At 46.2% G+C, this 23,255-nt stretch overlaps 1 protein-coding gene across 1 annotated transcript in view; it reads right to left on the bottom strand.

The window, feature by feature from the left end:
- LOC138567624 (syntaxin-binding protein 4-like) overlaps window positions 1–23,255 on the bottom strand; it is an 839,836-nt gene that overhangs the window by 802,371 nt on the left and 14,210 nt on the right. The window lies entirely within an intron of this gene.

Genomic DNA, 23,255 nt, shown 5'->3' with positions numbered 1-23,255 from the left:
CCTCAAGGCGAAGGGGAAGCGGAGTTCAACATGCCATGGAGCTATGTAGTTTAAGGGATAGTTGGAGGTATCTTCATCCGCAGGAAAGGGGCTTCACTTTCTACTTCACCCCACACGGTACTCTCACGAGAATTAACTACCTATATATCTCAAGAGAACTGCTGGCAGTGCTGGGGAATTATTTTGTGAAAACCAAGAGCTCCCTATCATGCTTCCTGTGGCAGGGCAAGAAACCTAGGGTCTCCAATGTATTACTGCATCTCAACAAAGACAGTGGAGGGGTGGGTCTCCCAGGCATATGTTTGTATTACAAAGCCACCCAATTGAGAATTTTTATTCCACACCTTAGACAACGGAAGGACTTGCAATGGGTAGGTCTTGAGAACCACCGTCTTCATCCTGCAACAGTGGGGGAATTGCTATGGGTACCCAGGCCAAAGTTACTCAGGAGGATATGGGAACACCCCATTCTGGGAACCCTGTGGAGCATCTGACGACAGGGAGCGGGGTTGGAGGGTGTCACAACGTGGCCATTCCCTCTGGGGCACTTTTGGGTGCCAAGAATTCGCGACACCATCCCAGAGCCTGAGAGGTTTCAGGCCTGGTTTGAAGCCAGACTTGAAAGAGCAGGACAGCTATGGAAAGAGGGAACCTTTCTTACGATAAAGGAGCTCGAGGAAGCACTGGGGCTTGGACCACTTCCAGTTTTTCTATACTTACAGTCGAAGGGGGTCATGACCAGAGAAATCTGGAAAGACAAATTGCAAAGAGAGCTTATTCGGTTTGAGAGGATTCTAGATACTGGTACAGGCACCAGTGGTTTGATAGGTGCACTATACAGAGCCTTGGTAGAGACGAAGAAATCCCTTTTCCAACAAATTAAGGGAAAAATGGGAAGTCGGCTTGGGGAGGGAGGTGTCTCCGTGCACTTGGCTTCAGATATGCAGGAGAACCTCACAAACATCCATTGCTTGCCAATACAAACTTCATGGTATTAAAATCCTCTATAGGTGGCAATATGACCGGTTAGGCTCGCAAAGATGTACCAAGGAGTGAGTCCCTTTTGCATGAATGTGGGATGAAAGCCGACTATTGGCACATGTGGTGGGGTTGCACAGTGGTCCAGTCATTTTGGGATGAGGTCCTAAATTGGATTAAAGACCTAGACGGGGTAAGAAGGGAGAAAGTACTGATGCTAATATTGTTTGGCCTGGAGAAACGAGATGACAAACTTATGAAATTACCAAGGATGTTTCATGGTCTGCTCCTCGCTGCCAGGACATGTCTTGCAACGTTCTGGAAAAGGGAACTCCTCTTGAGAAAAACTGAATGGATCAATGTGGCAGAGAATTTATATCGAATGGACCTTCTAACCGCAGTCATCCACGGAGAGCAGAGCTCAGTTGAATGGCAAAGGCTGACTTCTGTACAAATTACAACCACTGAAACAATTTTCGCAGATCCACTCAAGTGAAGTGGGACTTTATTAAGCCTGAAACAGTCTCTTGAAATGGTCTGTATGCCGAATGAAATGTGCCCAACCAGTGTAAAGCAGAGGTCCCTCTGATGGTGTCAACAGCTAAAGTGGTAAACAATTGAGCCTGTGGTGAAAGGGAAAGGGGAGAGGGGGAACATGTAGAAATGCACTTGCACGGACTGTTTGTTCAATACTTCGATATGTTTTTGGTGACCCAAGTGATGGACCTCTTGTTGCTTGCGTATGGTGTGATTCCATAAACTCAAGAAAAACAATAACAAAATAAAAACACTATACTGCACCTCTGTAAGAGAAGACAAAGAAAAATGAGATTTCAAGATGAAAAGGGTACTATGGATCTGAAGACAGGGGTAGACAGGCAATGTTTTCCATAGCAATGTTCAAGGTCAATGAAGCTGTCTTTAAAAAGGTAAGGAGTCAGGTATTAAATGTAACTTGGTCCCTTCAAAGCAGGCCAGCAGGATAGAACCCCTACAAATACCTTCTAGGATTGTTCATAAGGCTCGATAGTGTCAGGTCAACACAGGCTTCTAGGTGCTTTACAATGTGTTGAACCGGCACCAATACTTTCAAGTCCATTTTTCCCAATGGATCGAGTGTGTCAAAACCATTGAGTTGACTCTAGACAGTCTCATGATGCGATGCAGTCCTGCAGCGGCGATCAGCACTAATCAGGCGAAAGAACAGGCAGGCGACGGTCGAAGCTGCATCTCAAAGTGGTTTAGTCAGTTCGACAAGGGTCAAATGATGCAATCGGGTTCTTTGGTGGCAATCAGCTTGAAAACAGCTGCACTGCAGGGAGCTTTATTTCCCGCTGCGATGAACAGATTGGGAAATCTATGCCACTTGTCAACTATGGTGTACGGCGACTAGAAACGGACACCATGAAGTGATCCATTACCACACCATTCACCAATGTGTACAGAACTCAATTATTTGAGATGAGGTGACCCAAGTAGCATGCAACTGACACAGCCTCACAGAGTATTTCAAATTGACAATGTATATTTTGACACACCCTGATGAAGACAGCTACATATAGTGGGCGGAGCCAAATCTAGTTGGTGTACAACATTATATGGTTTTCAAAAAAAGCCAAAGAAAGCCTTAATGACTACAAGCAGGACTGTGAATGAACATTTAGTTTGAACATGCCTTGTTGTTTATAGGTGTTTACAATATCTGTGGTAGTTGGTGGTGGAATAGGATTGCATATATTAGTGTAGCTTTCTATGCTTATTGAGTTTGGTGATATCCAACTACTGACTATGGGCCTCATTATGAGTCGCTGGTAACCCTGACGGTGCTACCGGCGGGTTGCCGCCAGACTCGCAAAATTTTACTGGCACCTGACTTCCCGGTGCCACCGGGAGATTACAAGATCTGCAGCCCGGGAAGTCAGGCGCCGGTAAAATGTAAGTCCCCATTGTGGGGACTTGGAAGCGCCGGCACTGTTGCCAACGGTGACGGTGCTTCCGTGACGCGTCTGCCTACCGTGGCCACTGCACCCTGCAGGATCAGACCTCTTGGGCACAGTGGCCCTGGCAGGCAGACTCGTAGTTTGCCGGTCTGGAACCAAGTGTGCCAGTGAGCTTACCGGCACCCTTGTTTCCGGACCGGCAAACTTGTCTTGAGGCCCTATGTTACTTTTTAAACATTTTGTATATTTTCCATTAAATGAAACCATTTTCCATTAAATGAAGCCAGCGGTATTGTGTATTGTGTATTGTGTCCAACATTCTATTTCTGAGCATGTATATATTTTTTGATACGTATTGACCTATGTTAAGGCTTTTATTTATACTGCCAATATGTTTTGTTCATACAGGTGTTCCCAGAGCATTTTTTTCTATATGTTTCTGTCTACCCCTGATACTGGGTTCTAGTAGGGGTTCTGCTATCCCGATAAGGTGCAGTGCAGGGAGTAGTCAGCAGCTTTATGGCTCAAATTGGCTTGAAAAGCTGTGAGTGTCAAAAGCAGTGCTGGGTGCTTACAGTGGCTTGAATAAATGACTCGAAACATGCTAGTGAGCTCGAAAGTATATCGTAGCTGGTGTGTAGAGGTGTGCCTTGACTTCTGGTTGTTTGGGGACCTAGTGCAGGGTGTCCCAGGGCAAGGGCAAGGTTGGTCATCGTTCTTCATTTCCCAGACAGGGGGGTGGTCAGAGAGCACTTGCATGCGTTGTCATCTCATCTCTGCTTAACAGGATCGTGCGTACCAGTGGTCTAAGCTCCATCAGGCCTTGTCCAGACAGCGGGTCACCCCAAATATTCTTCTGGAATGGGAGAGGGAAAGGGCTTGCTCCTTTCTTGGAAGTCTTTATCTTGACCTCTATGGAAGAGGACTTTGGGGCAATGTACTCCAATAGGTGAAATCCTTATTCTGAAGACCAAAGAAGTGTTAACTAAGGTCGTGCCCCCCATCCCACTTAAATGGGTAATCTGCTGCAGGGGATTTGACTCATATAGCCTTCTGCAAGGGCCCAATCATGGCTGCTGTGTGTGGAGTCATCTACTTGGTGATGTTAGACCCAGAGTGCTTTGTCTGTAGGAAATGGAAAATGGGCACCGGAAATGTGAGCTAGCTAAGAAATACCAAGATGGTGATTCCCCTCTCTTGCTGGTTACTTTCCTCCTGAGCCACTCTAAGCCCACTCTCTCTTTGTCTCCCCTGCATCAAAAGGGCTCCATTAAGTACCACCCCGGTCGGAGCTTTCCATTGTCTTGACAGTTCTCGCCTTTGCTTCTATGTTGAAATACCGAAGAAAAACTAGAAGGCCCAAAACAACTAATTGCTCTTGGTCGAATTTCGAAAAACAATGTTGCACTTTTCTTTTGATAGCAGGGCAGATACCCCATCCTTCCCCCACACCCCCCACCTTATGTTATATCCTTACCCAACCCCCCATCTATTTTTTGTAAAAAGGGGCAAAAATCGCATTTCTTTTTTACCAAAACAATTTGTTGTTTTTGTCCTCGTTGTTTTTGTATTTGTTTTTTCAGGCGATACCCTCTCATTTGAAATACGAGTTCCCAGATAATCCCCTGTAGAAATGTTCTGTCTTCTGAGTAACGTGACAATCCTTTCCGGAGAGATCAAGAGGAGGTGGTTCGTAGGCTGGGCTCTAATGATTGGTTTTGTGTGAAAGCTAGCCCCACAAAGCTGATACACACAAGGCCATGTCAGTGAGATGACTTACTAGCAACCAACCCAACAAAGAAATGATACCATAAGGTATTGGACAGTATAATTGTAGATTCCCAGCCGTCACTGTGTCAAAACTAGACTTACATTAAGAAATTCATCTGCCACAAGTCCCTGGGAGCAAACAATTATATCATTTTGATCAGGGCTGCCCACAATTAAAAGCAGTCACTGGCTGTTGGAAGTTTGTGTTCCATCCGCCTGCTTCCAGGAATGCGATGTTACTCTGAAACTGAGGCTTGTCAGAATATTGGTTCAGTAGAGTTGCCTGCTTGCACTATACTTTTCAGCATGGAACCTTATCTAGCTCTCTATCTACTTGTATTTGTGAATTACCTACGGCCCAAAAGCATCTAAGCGCTAATCATAGGAACATATCAGGCATTATGGAAGTAGGATCTGATTAGCAGATGTCACTTTCATGGACAGAATTACCAGCACCTATTCATATTAAAAATCTAACAAATCGGAGGTTAATCCATCCTCACAGATTAATCCTGCTGCAACTTGACCATGATCATAAGGCTGGGCTGTCAAGAATCCTTCCACCTTCCAGTCCTGATTGCTTTTCTCTCCTTCCCCTAGAATGCAAACACTCACAAAATACACCTTGTCAAAGATCTCAAGGATACTCTATAATGAGTGTCTCTAGCTCCCAATACTGATTGTTTGCGTTCATCCCCATGGAACACAAGAGCTAAGTGCCAATTGTGTTTTCTCTGCATCACAGGGCGCACACACACAGATTTAGAGTTGCAGAGTCAGGAGAAATTGGGAGTAACAGGCGTGGGAACTCCAAAATAGCAGATTTAAAGTTGCAGAGTCACAGGCCCATGTGCAGAAGCATAAACACAGTTCTCCAACTTCCAAGCATTGTATCACAACATTAGTGTGTGTTCGTTTTAAGGAATTGCTATAAGAAAAAGTATTATTTAAGCACAGGAAACGCAAATAAAAATGTTAATAAATATTAATATCAACTAAACCTGTGGAATTTGTGGTGAAGCACTTAAATTGTCCTCATCCTGGTTTCACAACTTGGGGCTCCCCTCACCCCCCACCTCGACCCTCTAAGATTTGCATGGGTGTAATCCGAGATTACCTATCTTGGAGTAGTGGTCACACGTCAGCAAAGCACCTTGTATGAAGCCAACTTTGGGAAGTACCTTACCCCTCTTAACCGAAAGTGCACAGGCTGGGCTAGATTACCGATCTTCCTGGCTGGGAAGATCGCCATCCTGAAGATGGTTGTGCTGCCCCAACTCCTGTACAGATTCCTATGGCCGGGTTGTGAGTTCTTAACAATACTTACTCAAACCATCAATACCTTTTTGTGGCAATCTGGCGCAGTCCGCATGAAATTGGAAATACTAACTATTCCAATGTCGAGGGGCAGATTCAGCACCCCTAACTTTGAGAGGTACTGGATAGCTGCTCAAGCCCACTTTGCATCACACTGGTTCGTACCTACCGATCCTCCTCTCCATGTTAAACTAAAACTTCTTGCCGCGGATGGTCCAGATATCCGCTCCTTAGCTCTCCCCGCCCATCACATCAAATTTGAGCCCCTTGACCCAGCTGGGTCCACGGCACTAGCCCTTAATAAGTTATGGAAGTTGGCCTGCACCCTGTGCCCCTTTCATGGTGACCTTCCCCTTTGGAATTTTTTCTGGAATCTCCTCGTGTAGATACGACAACAACGTGTTGTTGGTCAGATGCAGGCCTCAATACTGTCGAGATGTTTTTGATTAGGACATCTTCCTGGAATGGTCTGACCTACCAGAACTTCTTCGAGGCAGGCCCTCCCACTGTCTACACTATACAGGCCTGCACCGCTCTCTAAAGAATAGGTTCCCAGACTTCACCGCAATCCCTCCAGATGACTTGATATTATCAGAAATACTGACTTGCTACGACCTTCAAGGGAAAAGTCTCCAGATTGTACACTATCCTCCAGAGTAGGGTGCCCACCCCATTCGCTAAGAACAGGGACTCCTGGAGTAGGGATCTAGGTGTTGAAATGACAGACCAATGTTGGGGCCACATGTGTGCCCGCACTCACGGCATCTCATTCAACTCACGATTCAAACTGATCCAATTCAAGGTACTTCATAGATTTCACTACACCCCATTCAGACTACACCGCATGTTGAAAGACCATCCATCCACGTGCCCTAGATGCAGATCAGACCATGCAAGCTACATACACATGGTGTGGTCCTGACCGTGCCTCTCTCTGTTTTGGGAGGAGGTATATACTACTGTATCTGTAGTATTGGGTTGCACTATTACCCCTTTCCCATTGACATGTTTTTTCATGAGCTTCCCCAGCTCGGACGGGACTCCAGGAAATTGGCTGGTCTCTGTCTACTGCTGGTGACCCGCTGTATTCTGCTGCTTTGGCTTCACCCTAGGACCCCCACACACACTCAGTGGCTCCAGGCTGTCTCCTGGGCCTCCGACACTGAGGAGCGCTGGGCATACCTACAACCAATTATGTTCAGACCCAGGAACATCTGGGCCCCAATCCACCCTTATATCTCTTCCTTGTCTGCTGATACCGAAGATGATGGCAGCGACCGGTGTCGGGGTGATCTCCGGGGGGCCGGCAGAGCCGTCCACGGACCTCCGGGGCTGGGGAGGCCCCAACTTCTCCCGCGTCCCAAATGGAGTATGAGGCCCACACAAGAGCAAAGTAATTACTGCTGTTTATTATAATAACAGCAGGGATAGTTCTCCGTCCATATGCATCCGGGGAGACGCTGTCATTGTTAGTGGGGCTCGCAGGCCCTTTTTACCGTAGTATGACGCTCTACTCGCATCATCTGGGAAAAATCGTCACAAAACCGAACGCCACTTCGGGTTGGTTCCCCGAGTGGTGGGGTTAATATAGTTACCTATGTAAGGAAATGTTAGTGGATAAGGACGGATCAGGTGGTACACTTGGGCTGTCCCTAACAGTTGTTACACCGAAATCGTTACATGGGGACACTTGGTGATTGGCTAAGGGTAATGGTGTCAGTGATGAGCCCCTTGTGTTCTGATTGGTTCTCCCACGAGGCCCCAAGCCTGGGACCATCGCCGTTCCCAACCCGCGAGGTACCTGGTGTTGGCAACATTGTGCAACTATGTGTTAGCGGCGGACAATGGACAGGTCTTGCTAGTGGCTGATGATCACGCCTTTCCCATCGGTGTAGGTGTCCAACTTGTTGCTTCGCTGTTACAACCTTTGCCTCAGTCGTGGGACCTGGCGACTTTCTGTCTCGTAAATTTGGCATCTTGTCAGATTAGCTCAGTCACGTGTGTAGAGACCGTAGCTGGAGCATAATTATGGGCATTTAATTTGCTTTTTCGGCCTAGAGGGGTGCTGGCTGCGGCAGGTATAACCTTGGTACAGAGAGTTCGGCATGTGGGTTGCAACATTGTGGCCTTGGCGGTGGGCTCTCGCTGAGATTCGTTCTGCATGGTTAGCGCATTGCTTTTCGTCTCGAGAAGGTTTTCGTCTTAGAGGCTCCGGCCTGTGGACTCTTGCTTGCGGCCTACTCGGGCCTAGTTTTCCTGGGAGGCGATGTATTATCACTAACATAGGTGCCGCAGGGTGACAGAGTGTCACAGGTAGTAGTAGACATATATATATATATATATATATATATATATATATATATATATATATATATATATACACATATTATATATATATATGATGACATCTCTATGGGGGTAGGGTGGCATGAAGCGTCTGCAAGCGTATACATGAGCTCTTCAGGCATCTTGCGTTTCTGCGGTGCTGTAGGAGGCCTATGTGAAAAATAACAACGACGCATGTCCGTGAGTGTGTCAGTCCGCTATGTTATAGCACTGAATATGTTCTTCGTGTGGGTTGGTGTGTGAGTGACCAGTGTGCATGGTGGCACGTGTGTTCTTGTATGTTGGCTATGTCGTCATGTCATCTATAACGATGTTGATGATTGCGGCTGTTGTTTTAGTCGATCTGGTCCATGTCGCAGGCGTTGGCTTGGCCAGGGCATGGTAGTGGGCATGCTGCCCGTGCATGTGGGCCACGAACACATGGTACCTTGTCGTCTGGTAAGGAGGTGAGCGGGTCAAACTCCTCTTGCGGGGGGTGCTTGGGCCGTGATCCTCTAGGCCATGGTCAGGATGAGAATGGGGGGAGAATGTTCTCCCATTTTCCCACTTCACCGTATCTCTCTAGTACCCAAATCCGTTTAGCCTATATGCTCTGAATGTCACTGCGTTACCGATATCTTTGGCTATCGCACCCCAAACTGCTACTTTATTGTTCTGTATGATCTTCCTCCAGCACGTGTACGCGGAATGTATACTTAAAGACTATCTGTATACCGCTTGTTTTCTCTGTTGCATTGTCAAGCTCAATAAAGTTAAAAAAAAGAAAAGAAAGGCGTGTCCCAAAATCTGGCCATAGCTGTCCAGAATTCCAGGCACCCCTCCACACTGCAATCATACTTGAGGCATTGGCAGTCCTTCCATTCTTGGTGTCAATGGAAGTCTATGTGTCAGTTGAAAGGGGATCCATTTCAGGTTATGTCCTTCCTGCATGAGGGTTTCCTAGTGGGTTTGTCAGTCAGTATGTACCCTTATAGTCCACTGGGTGGCCATTCAGGTAGTCAGGGAGCTCTACTGACCAGTTGTTATCCCTCCAGGTGCTTCACAGCTTTGGTATTATCAAAGCTCCAGTCGGGATGATTTTGCCTCCGTGGGATCTTCTGCTTGTGCTCAGGGCTCTCCATGTGGACCCGTTTGTGCAATTGGAGGATGTTGCCTTAAAATTCCTTTCTTGGAAGGTCACCTTTTTGATCGCCATAACATCTGCTAGACGCTTGGGAGAGCTTCCAAGCCTTATTTGCAAGCTCTTCCAGGCAGGTTTGATTCTGCTCACAGGGCCTTCCTTTCTCCCCAAGGTTTTCTCTGTATTTCATCTGAACCAGGAAAGCTGTCTACCTGCATTCTTTCCTAAGCCGTCATCAGAGGAAGACACCCACCCACATATGTTCGTTGTCAGTAGGATAGATGACGCTATCCCCCTACTTCAATAAAGATGGGCTGGATTGTCTTTACTGCCTTAGACAGAGCTGGTAATAGTAAACAGTTCCATTTTCTGAACATAAAGAGGTCGGATTTAAACTCATTGTTGTGCCTCCAGAACGGGAAACTGGCTTGCACACAAAAAACTAATTAAACCTCAAGAACAGAAAGAGAGATTCAAAACATATTAAAACAGTAAGAAGGCAGACTGTACCTAATGAGTGAGTGACCCTTAATACTGTTGGCCAGGCTCCAGGTGTTTGAAGTAAAAGGGGGCAGTCTTAAACTGTTCCTGGTTTGGCAAGGGATTAATGAACACAACACCCTCCTCCCTTCGTTTACTCTAACTTGAATTTCTTTGTGTGTTTGATTCTTCGGGTATGTGTTCTCAGATGCTGGGATGGCCCTTGATCCGGACAAGGTGAACACCATAGTGGGCCTGCCACCTCCATCACAGGTAGTGGACATCCAGTCGTACCTTGGCATGGCGGTATACTATGCCATGAACCTCCCGCATTATGCCACTCAAACGGAGCCCCTCTGATGCCTCTTACTCAAAATTGTGCCCTACTGCAGCAGGGCTCTCTCACTCACGGAATGTGCATACTTATAGGCCAAGAAAGAAAGCCTTGCAGCTGTCTGTGCCTGTGAGCACTTCCATGACTTTGTTATTGGGACACGTTTCACACTGGCGACCAATCATAAGGCATTACTATCATTGTTTAGAATCCCCCACACCAAGATGCCCCCACGGATCAAGAGATGGGGGATCTGCTTACCAGAGTATGACTATGAGAACGTGCACCGCCGGGAGCGGATCAAAATCCTGCAGTCTACACCTCCAGACACCCACAAGACCATCAGGTAACCACATGGAGAGGCGATACTGAGTACATCAGATATGTCACAGCGAATGTGATGCTGACTACTCTTACCCAGACGAAGTGGCACAGTAGTCACTAAAAGAGCCATCAATTGAAATGGCCATCCAGCTAACCAACAGCAACAAGTGGAAAGTCTACCACAGACAATTCCAGCGGTACCCAAGGGCAAATAAAGCCGAAATAAGCAAGCTGGCAAAGGTACACAATGAACGGGCAGTCATGGTCCAAACAATCTTGCTGAAAGGATGCAGATTATTGGTGCCCCTGACACTCAGGAGGGCAGTTGTTCAAACAGTGCATGAGGGCCACAGAGGTGCCGAAAACACAAAGAAAAGGTTACGCCACCATGTCTGGTTCTCAGACATGGACACCCTAGTAACTGATATGATATGACAGTGCATACCCTGCCAGTGCACGACCCGAGCAGAACCGCCACTGCCATTGCGGCGCACAGAGACCCCTGAGAAACCCTGGCACAGGGCTAGCGACTGATTTCCATGGACTGATGACAACTGGGGATTACTTACTAGTGCTCATAGATGAATCCTCCAGATGCCCCATCGTAAAGAGAACACCTACAATGGCTTTCCCGCTGGTGGCGGCCGTAATGGATGAAGTACTGAGTGAATGGTGTGTTCCGCACATGATCAAATCCGATGATGGACATCCATTTAATGGGAATGACTTTGCAAGGTTTGTCAAACACAGAGGTTTTGCTCACCGGACCAATACACCACTATGGCCCAGGCCAATGGGATGGCTGAGAAGTTCATGTCTTCCATAATGAAAACTATTCAAAGGGCACACATAGAAGGCTTTTCAAGTCACCAGGCCCTCTGCAGGATGCTTAAGTACTATCGAAATATGCCTCATGAGTACACAGGCAAAACACTGGAGGGAAATCATGATGGCCTACCAAGTCAACACCAGGCTTGTTGCAATGACATTGGACAGAGGAGACAGAGAAGTGAAAGAAAGAGACAAGCATTAGGTGAGAGAAGAAAATGATCGCAGGAAAGACTTAAGACAGAAAGAATTCAAGTGAGGAGAAGAAGTCCTGATACAGCAAAGAGCTAAAAGGAAAACTGGCTCCCAATACTCTCCCATCCCTTTTGAGATTGCAGAGGTAAAGGGCTCGATGGTCACCGCCAAAAGTCAGGACCAATAGCTGATCAGGAATGCCTCTTTCGGGCATTTGTTCCGACCTGAAATTGAGGAGATCAAACCTCCTGCGATGGAAGCAGATGGAGAAGGTCCGCCAAATGTTTTAGCCAGATCCGAGGAAGGAGAGACGGAGCCACACCGAGGAGAACAGTCAAATCAAGGTGAAACGACGCAAGTAGAAATCAAAAGTAGGCTGCAAAGGGCCATCATGAAATCACAACGGTTGGTGGAAGAGTGTTGAAATGACCCAATGACATTTGTGAGAGGGTGTTGTTATGGGGCGCCACTCTGCCCCTTTAATTGAAGTGATGGTCCCCACGACCAGATTACATGGGAGTGTATGTAGAGAGTGGTTGCACTGAATAAAGTGCAGCTGTATCTCCTAATCTTCTCCCTGTCCTTGTGGTGATATTTTCCAGGCCTGTACCCTTTCCGAGGGGGACAACACCTGGTTAGTAATAGGGCTTGGAGAAAATATTGAAAAAAAAAACCCAAGACTGGTGCGAGGGGCGTGCAAGGACGTGTGTGGGCTTACCGTGTAGTAAGGCTCACAAACGCACCAATCGGTGCATTCGTTTTATTTAACATAACCCGTGCCGGGTGCTAATGTTGAATAATGCCTGTACTTGGCCGACTGTAAGATAAACTGATTTTCCCAGATTTCCTATAATATGCTGGCTTGAGATCCAGTGCTTTTGGGGGAAGAAAAGACATGATACTCTCGCCAGGAAGGGTCAGTTTCCTGATCTGGCCACAGGAGCAGTCTGTCAAAGGGAAGAAGACCCACAATGCCTTGCCAGTTGCGCCAGCCTGTCCTGCTTTGTGGCTTCACCCCGTTGCAGAAGAGACCCTCTGCCCTGGTGCTATAGTGACTGTCAAATAAGGCCAAATAGTGATCACTAGCAGCTGCCAAGAGATAGTGGTCCCTGTGTTTATTGTTTTGTGCTAGACATGAGGCGCAGGCCTGCCGCCAGATTTGCCTTGCCACTGTGGGTAGACTCATGCCACCTATGCTCCCTGAAGATGCCCTTAAAAAGCTCAGGAGTTCTGGAGGAGTGTTTTGGCCATTGACCGTGTTGCCTCCCCTGAAATGAATTGTGGTATGATGACAAGCACCTGCCCCAGTGGAGGATCTGCCATGCCACCTCAATAAGAACTCAGACCGCAAGCTGCAGAAGGCCGGTCAACTATGGACTGGTCCCTCCCCTTTACAAATGCGTCCCTGCAGGGAATTGCCCTTCTCAGAGCCACTGGTCCTGCAATAAGGTGGCTCTAGGACGGCTGCCTGGAGTGTAACCCATCGACGGGCACCAGGTGGTACCATTTTGGATCTAAAAACATCAAAACGTGCTCCATTGTAAGGAAATAGTTATCCAAAATGGCGGTCCGTCTGTGGTGCGATATCTTTAAGCTTGCTCTGTTTGCTGTGACCTACATCAAGAGTCCCCTATTCATAAAGTCGGGTTCGGAGAATTGCCCTCAATTAAAGATACTCAGGTTACTTAAGCAGGCCTGTGTACCTGGACTTCCAAAAACCCGTACTTGTCTCTGTCTCTAACCCCCTTTGTGGCCTTTGCTTATCTCTGTCTGTATTTACTTGAAGTAAGAGCCGAGTGCAGCTGTGTTGCTGGCCATGTTAGCATCTCACGCCTAAGAGCCAGGACCTCGTGATGCTAAGGCTTCTAGGAGCCGAAATTGGTACTCATTTATCGACCTCGGAAAGATGAAAGGCTGAGTTGGCCTTGCCAGGATTCGAACCTGCAACCTGCAGAACATGCTCAACCCGCTGAGCTATTTTACCGGCATCATCCTGCCCTGTAGGGCAATAGGGCAATAACTGAAGCGCCTGCCCATCTGGCAAGTGTGAGCCACTTCTCTGGGACAAAGTGGACTACTTTTCTGGGAAAATGTGTGTGAGTTAATGCACTCTGCATTTTGCAATTTTCACTAATACCATTGACCCAAAATAGTCATAGTTTGTTCTAAATGTTACCAAAATACCCCTACAGGTAGGACTCCAATGGTTTTCGGCAGTCATGTAAAGCGATTTGGGATCGTGAGCCACTGGTGGATTGCTCCCGAGGCTGATTTTCTATCCCAGTCCGACCCTGTTCACTTCTCTGGGAATTAGGGGGACTACTTTAGAGGAGGGAGGGTATCGAGTGACCCCGCTAGAACCACCCTTGGGGGCTGCAGTTACCAGAAATGTGCCACAAATGGAAAACATAACCTGAAACTATACTCCATAGTTGAAGTCAAATCTGCAGAGTCACAACTAACTGGTGTGGAGTCAGAAACACAGTCACAGAGTTACAGATATAAGCCTGGCGTCTCAGACATAATCACAGGGTAACAGACACAGGGGGGATCAGTCACAAACACAGTAACAAAACCACAGGCCCAGGTATGGAGAAAAGTGCCCAGAGGCGCAGACAAGTGTGGGTGCACGAAGTACGAGTGATAGTCACGTGCGTTTACGCCACAGACGCGGTTATAAACACAGGTAGTAGTCTGGAATCTCAGTCGCAGGTGTGACATTTGAGGCGGGCATAGAGTCACACAGGCAGCTCTCGCATCACGGGCACAGCATCATAAACATAGTTGGAAAATAACATGCACAGGCGTGTAGCAGCAGCTATAGGTGTGGAGTCGCAGAGACACAGGTACAGCATCACAAGTACAAGTGTAGAGTCATGGAAAGAGGTGTGGAGTCCCACACACTGATGTGGAATCACAGACACAGAAGCAGAGCTGCAGTCACAGGTGTGGAGTCACAAGCCGGGACGTGGAGTCCTAAACATTGTTGTGGATTCACAGACACAAGCACCGATTCAAGATCGGAAAACACAGGTATGGGTTCACAGAGACAGATATGGGGTCACAGGCACAGGTGTGGGGTCACAGGCACAGGTGTGGGGTCACAGACACAGGCATGGGTTCACAGACACAGGTATGGGGTCACAGACACAGGTATGGGTTCACAGTGACAGGTATGGGGTCACAGACACAGGTATGGGGTCACAGACACAGGTATGGGTTCACAGACACAGGTATGGGGTCACAGACACAGGTATGGGTTCACAGACACAGGTATGGGGTCACAAACACAGGTATGGGGTCAGAGGAATATAGTGTCACATACAGAAATACAGGGTCACAGGCATGAGTTTACAGTCACTACAGAGGCGTCATGGGCACAGAATCACAAACACAGGTGTGGAATCACAGATGTAATGCAGGGTCAACGACACCTGTCTGGAGTCACAGACAAAGGTGTCGAATCACAGACACAGGAGCAGGGCTGAAGTCAAGGTGAGAAATCAAACGCGCCGGTGTGAAGTCTCAGACTCATGGTTTGAGGAAGGGACACCAGGTTCAGAATTAGCAGGTGGCGGTGTCGACCCAGAGACACATGGTTGGAGTCACAGTCACAGGGTTAGAGTCACAGACTCAGCAGTAGAGTCACACACACTGTGGCAAGAAGACAGCGGAATTCAGCTCAGTGTCTTATATTATACCTGACGAAGAGGTGATCTGAAAATGCACCTGCGTACAAGTGAAATCCAAGATACACAGCGGTCACGAATTAATTTTTAATAGGATACATTTGGAGAGGTCAACAGCCGGACAAAATATAGAATATATGTAGTTGAAAGTAAAAACGAAGAGGTTTTTGGAATTAATTCACTTACACTGTCAGCCATGATTGCAAAATATTTTCTCTTTATCAAAACATCACAGAGATGGGCCAGAATGAGAGACTCTCCCAGCTGATGAGGAGTTCTGAGTCAACACGAACTACAACAAATATATATGTAAAAAGATACACATGCATTCTATTTCATAGTTAAACAAAATAAACACTACTTAAATAATTTACACATTTACAAAAAGTGAATAATCTTAAAGCTGTTCTTGTATAAGATAAACCACTCTACACACACATTTGTATCTTTTTTCTTTTCTTTCAATTTGCAAATTGAATTAATACACAGTGATCCGCAAACATTAAGCCAGTTGTACTAATAGTTTTACAGTACAACTGTCTGTTTAGGTTTAGGAAGAGGGCAATTAGCCAATACATAGAGAGTTCCAGCCAGAGAGACTGGACACAAATGAATGTTTGCTGATCAGTCTGTATTCATTTACGTGCCAAATTGAAAAGAAAGAAAATGATAGAAATGTGTGCTCAGAGTGGTTTCTCTTATACAGGAACACTTTTAGGATCATGCACTTTTTTAAAATGTCTAAATTACTTATGTATTGTTTATGTTTTTTGACTATGACATAGAACACATTTGTATATTTTTACAGATCTATTGTTTGTAGTTTGTGTTGACTCAGAACGCCTTGTCAGCTGGAAGATTATTTCTTTCTGGCCTTTTTGTGTGACTTATTAATTGTACATTCCAGTTGTGACCAGCTGATGTGTAGCGCTGGAAGCCCTTTGTAGTCACATATTCTCTTTATCAACTGCATAGGCGCAGCGTCACTTAAACAAGTGGAGAGTCACAGACACAGGTGCAGTCACTCATGGAGTCAGTCAGGCACAGGAATGTCATGTGTCATGGGCCCGCAAAAGCAGGCATGACATCTGAGCATGCAAAGGCTCACATACACTTCGCCCACACAGACCGACATGGAGCTGTGGGAAACAAGGATACGGGTGGGTGGACGCTTGTCGTGTGGTAACCCATCTCTGATATCCTGCTGCGTTGCTACAATGTGTGCCCCCGAGTGGCTGCCTGGGGGACACTGCCGCATAATCTCACATGTACTGGTATGTTCCCAGGGGAGCTTGCACTTATAGACAGACACGTACATGAAGCACTCATGTGTACCGGCCCTCATCTTAACTCAAGCACGCTGTGTGCTTGCACTTGCTTGCTCACCCCTGAATGCACATGTGCATGCATTACCAACACCACATTCTCACCCAGCGGTCTATGCAGGAGTCTTCTCACTTGTAAGCACTGTAATAATAGCTTGCATTATTCTCCATCCCACTGGTACTCAATGTATCGACCTCTGTATTATGAAGGGCTGAATCGTCCAAGGAGGAATTCGAAATGGTTACTGAAAGTACCCACCAATCACAGTCTAGTGGCTGCATTTATGGCAGTAAAGCATCTGACCATCATACATGAATGTACACACATTAAGGTTTGCAAATTCACATGTGCTAACATGGAAATGCATGCACTCCATCACCTGAATGCACACCTACCTCGGGGTCATGCAGGTGAAGTTACGTATGCTCTTGTAGTCACACGTGTGCTCACTTGCACGTATAGGTACATCTCACTGTTACACAACTGCAGCTGCCACCCCTTGTGATGCAGATCATATGCATGTCTTCTGCACATGGGGAGCAACTTTTCATTTGCACTACATGGGGCACAAACTGTGAATATGAGCACATGACCAAGCAAGGCAAGTCGAAAACGTGCATTTTACAGGTCATTTTTAAGAAGGAATTGGAAATAAATCATATGCTTTACAGACAGCTTGGCACTTATAACATGCAGATCAAGGTCAGATCGCAGCAGCAAGCGCTCAACCGGCTGAGCTATCAACCTCCCATGTAGAGACTGGAACTGACCTCATGCATCTTATAGAGAACAGGGAAACACAAGGCAGTTGGACTTACCTAAGCCTATCCAAAATGATCCAGAAGGCCAGTCCTTATCTGGCATTGATGAATATTCATGTCTAAAACAGAAGGGAAGGTGCCTGGACCCGAGTGTCCTGGGAGACCAAAAATAATCCTGTGAGTACTTCTGACCCTGAAAACTCATAGGATGAGAAAATCAGAGAGTTAAACTTGCAGAAAATAATTGTGCAAAGGAAAAATCTAACCTGCATTGCTGAAAAGAAAATGAGAATCTTCCACCTAAGAAGGGCATTCTAAAAACCTTGGTGTATTCTAGTGAATAGGGGTATTTCCCCAGACTACCTGGAAGGGGGACAGTACCAATTGGCAACGGTCTGAATAAGAGACTGTGTCCCATCATGGGCACAAAAGTGACAACAGGGAAAGCGACCCTGAGAGTTCATGATGGCGCAGGCGAGAGGAGTCCAGATCCGATCATTCTGCAAGGTATTCCCAATCTCAGAGATAGGGAGCACTTAGAGAAGACAATGCCTCATTACCAGTTTGACGGTCTGGAATCAACGGTGCCGGTAAGCTTACTGGCACTGTTGTTTCCGGACCAGCAAACTACAAGTCTGCTGGCAGGTGCTGTTTCGCCCACCAGGTCTGTCCTGGCGGGTAGAACGGCACCGCCAGCAGACTCTGATGGAAGCACCGGCACTGTTGCACACGGTGCCAGTGCTTCCATCCTCCCCATTCCCATTAAGTCCTATGGGAATGGGCATTTACAATTACCAGCGCCTGACTTGCCGGACCGCCAGGGTTGTAATGCCCCAGTGTTCCGACAAGTCAGGCGCCAGTAAATCATTACGGTCCGGCGGCTACCTGCTGGGTTTACCGGCATGTCTACCACTGGACTTGTAATGAGGCCCAATGAATGCAGTTCAAAAAGAAGCTCTGAGTCCAAAGGTGAATGGACACTGATTCAAAGGCATATAAATACAAAACGGAGACAGGGTTTTGTTAAAGACTCAATCAGACAATTCATAGCCATAAAGAGCTTCCTGACCCCAAACCATAAGAATGCTACGTATTTGTTGTGGGAGCACTTGGAACTTTATGAGCAAATGATGTCATCATTTGAGATCAAAAATAATGTCCACTCATAGGAACCCACAAGAGGCCTGTAAGGCTGCATACAACTTGCAATGTGGGGAAGATCAGGTACCTAGGGAGTTTGTACAGGAATTAAAATGTGTATTTGCGCTGACTTCCAGGTGGGTGAATACAAATAGTCGGGAATTTGGGACCACTTATTTCTACGCGCTTCCCAAATATATAATTACCCAATTTGTGCATAATTTCCATGAGCACAGGACACTGGATTGGATGATTGGATTGGATAATAGAGCAAGCCACAAAGATATATGAGGTCCAGAAGCACACCGGCAATAAAAATAACCCCAAATTCAGCAATCCAGCTACCTGCCGCTGCGAAGGTGGCAGAGGTGAAAACTACCCCTCCTTTGGACATGGAGATGGCAAATGAAAGGCAGAGGAGACCCTCCACACTAGCGCAATCAAACAGTATTCAGGCAGAATTCCAGAGCAATGTCCCCTCTGACCCTGCCACCTATGTAAGTCCTCGATGTAAGATTACAAAACTGATCCTGGGATGTGTTTACACTCTCTGAAACAAAGGAGGGGGAGAAACCAGGTAAGTACTTCCCCGGGAAACTTCCCTCCAAACTTCCCGCAGGAGAGAAGTACCACTCCACCTCCCAACCTGAATTCTTTGAACAGGTACTCTCAAATCTGTTACTCCACAAGAAGGGGTAGTTACCCTTTTAGGGAGCAGCAAAGGTATGAACAGAGACCTCCCTACCACTAAAAAATATACTCAGCTGTAGCGACAGGTCCAACACTTGACTGATGACCTAGGGCACATGCTGAGGGGTTTGTCAAACCCTCAACCCAGAATCCCCCAACACCCGGGTCTGATGCCCTGGGGGGGGAAATGACTGAAGGAAAATCTCAACAACCAACAGGTTCCTGAGGATGGGGTCCAGGTGGAAGGGAGATGCCAGGTCCTATAGGAAGCTTCCCTTCGTCCCAGAACAGAACCCCTGGAAACCTCTCAGTCTACCCATAGGAAGCTAGAACCCAAAGAACAGAGGGTAAGTAAGAGAAGTCAAAGAAAAATCCACTTTGTGGAGCGCTGGAACAAGATAATCCACTATGAAAGAGAAGAATCCCTGGAGGAGTCAGGTAAAGAAATCTTGTTCATGAACAGGGAGATCCCTCTCAAAGATAAATGGGTCCCAAGAGACCCTGAATTCGGCAGGGTGGGTATGGAGACAGACCCAGACCAAAAAACTCTTAGACCACAAAAATGTAAGCCAGATAACACAGACTCTGTAGAGGTATCCTCCCCACAAACAAGTTCTGAGAATTGTCTTCAGGTAAAGGGAGACAGCGAAGAATCTGGGGAGAAAGAGGATCCCGCAACTATGACCATAGAGAAATGTCAATTCCTCCCCACAGAGTCCCAATCTCCGACACGGAAAATCGCCCAAGATCACACAGTGTTGGAGTTCAATATCAAGAAAATGACCACGACCTGGCAAATAACTCACACTTTCTTTGCACACTTGATGAAAAAGAGGACATATTTTATGCCCTGGTTAAGGCACAGGGTCTGTGTGAATTATCAGCACTGGTGGATACTGGATCCCAAGCCACTCTTCTGTCTAAAAAGAAGTTTGACAAACTGACTATAGGAAGGGGGGGTCTCCAGATTCCCCTCGTACCTCTTCCGAGACAACTCCGAAATTTCGTTGGGAATGATATTTCCATTGGAGGGACTGCAGATCTGGAAATACAAATTGGGCAACATTGTTAAAAACATTAGGTGATAGTCGTGACTCCAGAAGGCTCGCCTTCTTTACTTCCGACTGATTTACTTCGGAGGTTATCACCTCGGATCGACTGTGTGAACAAGGTCCTCTGGTCACAGATGAACCAACTTATAAAACTAAAAATGAGTAGAAATGATGTGAGTTTGAATGGCACCTGCCATTTAATCAAACAACATTCTGAGAAAGTTGAATTTCACTTACAGAATAATCAGGTCGCAGACATTATTGTCATCTCTGTAGTAGAACAAACTGGTGATGGGAATCTTTCTCAATTCTTGAAAATCAACTGTACCCTCAGTTTTAAGTGGCATTCCAGAGAGGAAGGGAACACCCTGAAATGTTATACTGGTCCAAAGTCAGAAAAACCCCATGATAGAGGACGATGAAGAACCAGCTTTAAGCCTGACTGATGTTCAGAAAAAGGGTGAACGGTTGTTTTTACCCATTCAGATAAATAAGGAGGAGGAGCCAGTGCTCGCCAGAGTATGCATACATAATGGAAAAAGCTTCATCAGCAAAGAATTATTCAGGACACTCCAAAAAGATAGACCATTCGACACTTAAATTGATTGATGAATGGGAAGTGGACCTGGAAAGACCAAATTCTAAACATGTCCTGCCTAGCAGGTGTATGCTAAAAATGTCCATTGGCAAAAAAAAAGCATAGAACACAATTGTTGGTTTGTGAGAGATGTGCCTTCTGTCTTTAATTTAGGTAGTGACATTCTCAATCAATTTGCAATCAATATGGATCTAATGAATAATAAAGTATGGTCCTGACTGGGGGGTAACCCATGGGCTTTGACAACACCGAAGAAAGCATTTCAGTCAGCCCAATTGCTGCCTTATGCAGTTGAAGTTCAGGTGCGAGAAGAGGTTACCAATCGATTACAGGTGTGACAATTCACTATTCCCCTCAAAATTAAGTGAGGACAGAACCTCAAACATCAGGACGCCTATATAAATTTGAATTCTCATCTCCAATATCAAGGCTTGTATTTACACCCCACACCTCTAGTGGATCTACAACATGACACCAGCATTTAATATTGGTGGATAACAGCGACCCTCAAATATCACTTTGGGTGCAGACGCCTTTATTGGAATGGCGGTTGATGCCCAACATTATTCTATTGATTTAGGTACCAAATAATTGGACCAATTCCAAACTACTGTTTAGACACCAGTGATAAAATTCCTCCAGAAAAGGTTTTTACCCATCATGGAGGGAATTTCTTTGTGTACTCTTCATGCCCTTATGGGGTTGAAGAAGTAACCTCAGGAAAGAATGAGTTAATAATAACTACCTCGAATCCACAAAATCTCCTGTCCATGTGAATACCATAAAATGATCTCCCCCCCGCCCCCAATAGGAGAAAAGCGCCGACATTTCCAAGCCGGAGTTATTTCCAGATTTCATGAAGATGGTCAAAGAACTGATCAAATTTGCTGATGCCTGTGAGATTGATGAGCAAACACAGAAGCTGAAACAGATATTCCTAGACTGTCACAATATCTTTTCAGTAGACTCATACGACTGTGGGCGTACATCTTTTCATTCAACCACCATACCCACAGAGCCAGAGGTGGCTACATTATTTGTTAAATAATGCCGGTTACCTCTCATGTCCATGGAGTCAATCACAGAGATTATTAAGAACTTAAAATCCTGTGATATAATTTGTCTGATCCACACTACCATTAACAACCCGGTACTGGGGATACTAAAACACAACGACCAATGGAGACTATGTGCAGACCTGAGGGATTTAAACAAAAGGGTCCATATGTCAAGAGAGACACTTTCTTATATCAATCAAGGGCTGGCACAGATCCATGTGTCAAAAATGCACACAGTCATTGACTTGACCAACGTTTACTGGACGGTACACATGAGTAGGGAAGACCAATACAAACTTGCTTTGGGGGCAGCAATACACATGGACCTAAACCCCCTTTGTATACACAAACTCCAGCAATGATTTCAACAACTTTCTGCATAAGGCAATGGCTGATTTGGGCGTAAGGGGAAACCTGGCCTATGTAGATGATGTGCTGATGAAGAGCTCAACTGTGGAGGAACATATAGCAGAAATCCTCTATGTTCTGGCCAAGTTGCAGAAAGTCGAAGCAAAGCTGTCCTTATAGAACACATAGTGGTGCAAGACCTGATTGAATGTCTTTGGGCACAAAATCACCCCTGAATGACTCAACCCACAGGCGAAGAAGGTGGAAGCCTTATTGAAATTAAAAGACCCTACTATTCTGCGAGAATTGTGAAGCCATCTGGCACTCACTAATTATAGTTGAAAGTTCATTGAAGACTTCGCAGAGGTCACTCGACCCTTGCTCCATTTATTAAAGACCGGAGTCATGTGAGAATGAGGTCCAGAACAATCTGAGGCAGTTAAACAACTGAAAGAAAGCCTTTCCCAAGCTCCTTTTTTGGCTTACCCCATCAAGAATAAGGAGTTTCTTGGAGACAGTGTTTTCAGATGCCTGCCTAACAGCGGTATTGTACCAAAAGTGTGATGCGGTTAACAAGGGTATCTTGTACATGAGCAAAACGTTGTCCTCTGCTGAGGAAAAATTCATACGTGAGCATGTCCTGGTTCCCTTGTTGGAATTCGAGTAGTCGTTCCTGCGCACTGTGTACGAGCTCAGGACGATCAAACATGGCCTTAAGAGCTTCTACAAACCCATCGTAGTCATCCAGGAGGGCATCGCCAGCATTGACTAAAGGGGTGGCCCAGGTTAAGGCATTGCCCGTGAGATGAGATATCATGAAGCCGACCTTAGCTCGTGGAGTGGAAAAATAGTATGGTTTGAAACTGAAGTGTACCAAACAGGAATCTAGGAAGGCCCGTAGAGTTTTGGATGATCCATCGAATTTGTCAACTACTCCGCCTAACAGGACGATTTCCTTTGC

The sequence above is a fragment of the Ambystoma mexicanum genome, chromosome 2p, assembly GCF_040938575.1.
Source record: "Ambystoma mexicanum isolate Mex_15411 chromosome 2p, UKY_AmexF1_1, whole genome shotgun sequence".
In the NCBI taxonomy this organism is placed as follows: domain Eukaryota; kingdom Metazoa; phylum Chordata; class Amphibia; order Caudata; family Ambystomatidae; genus Ambystoma; species Ambystoma mexicanum.
Note: the sequence above shows the minus strand (reverse complement) of the source record. Positions and strands in the feature narration are given on the sequence as shown.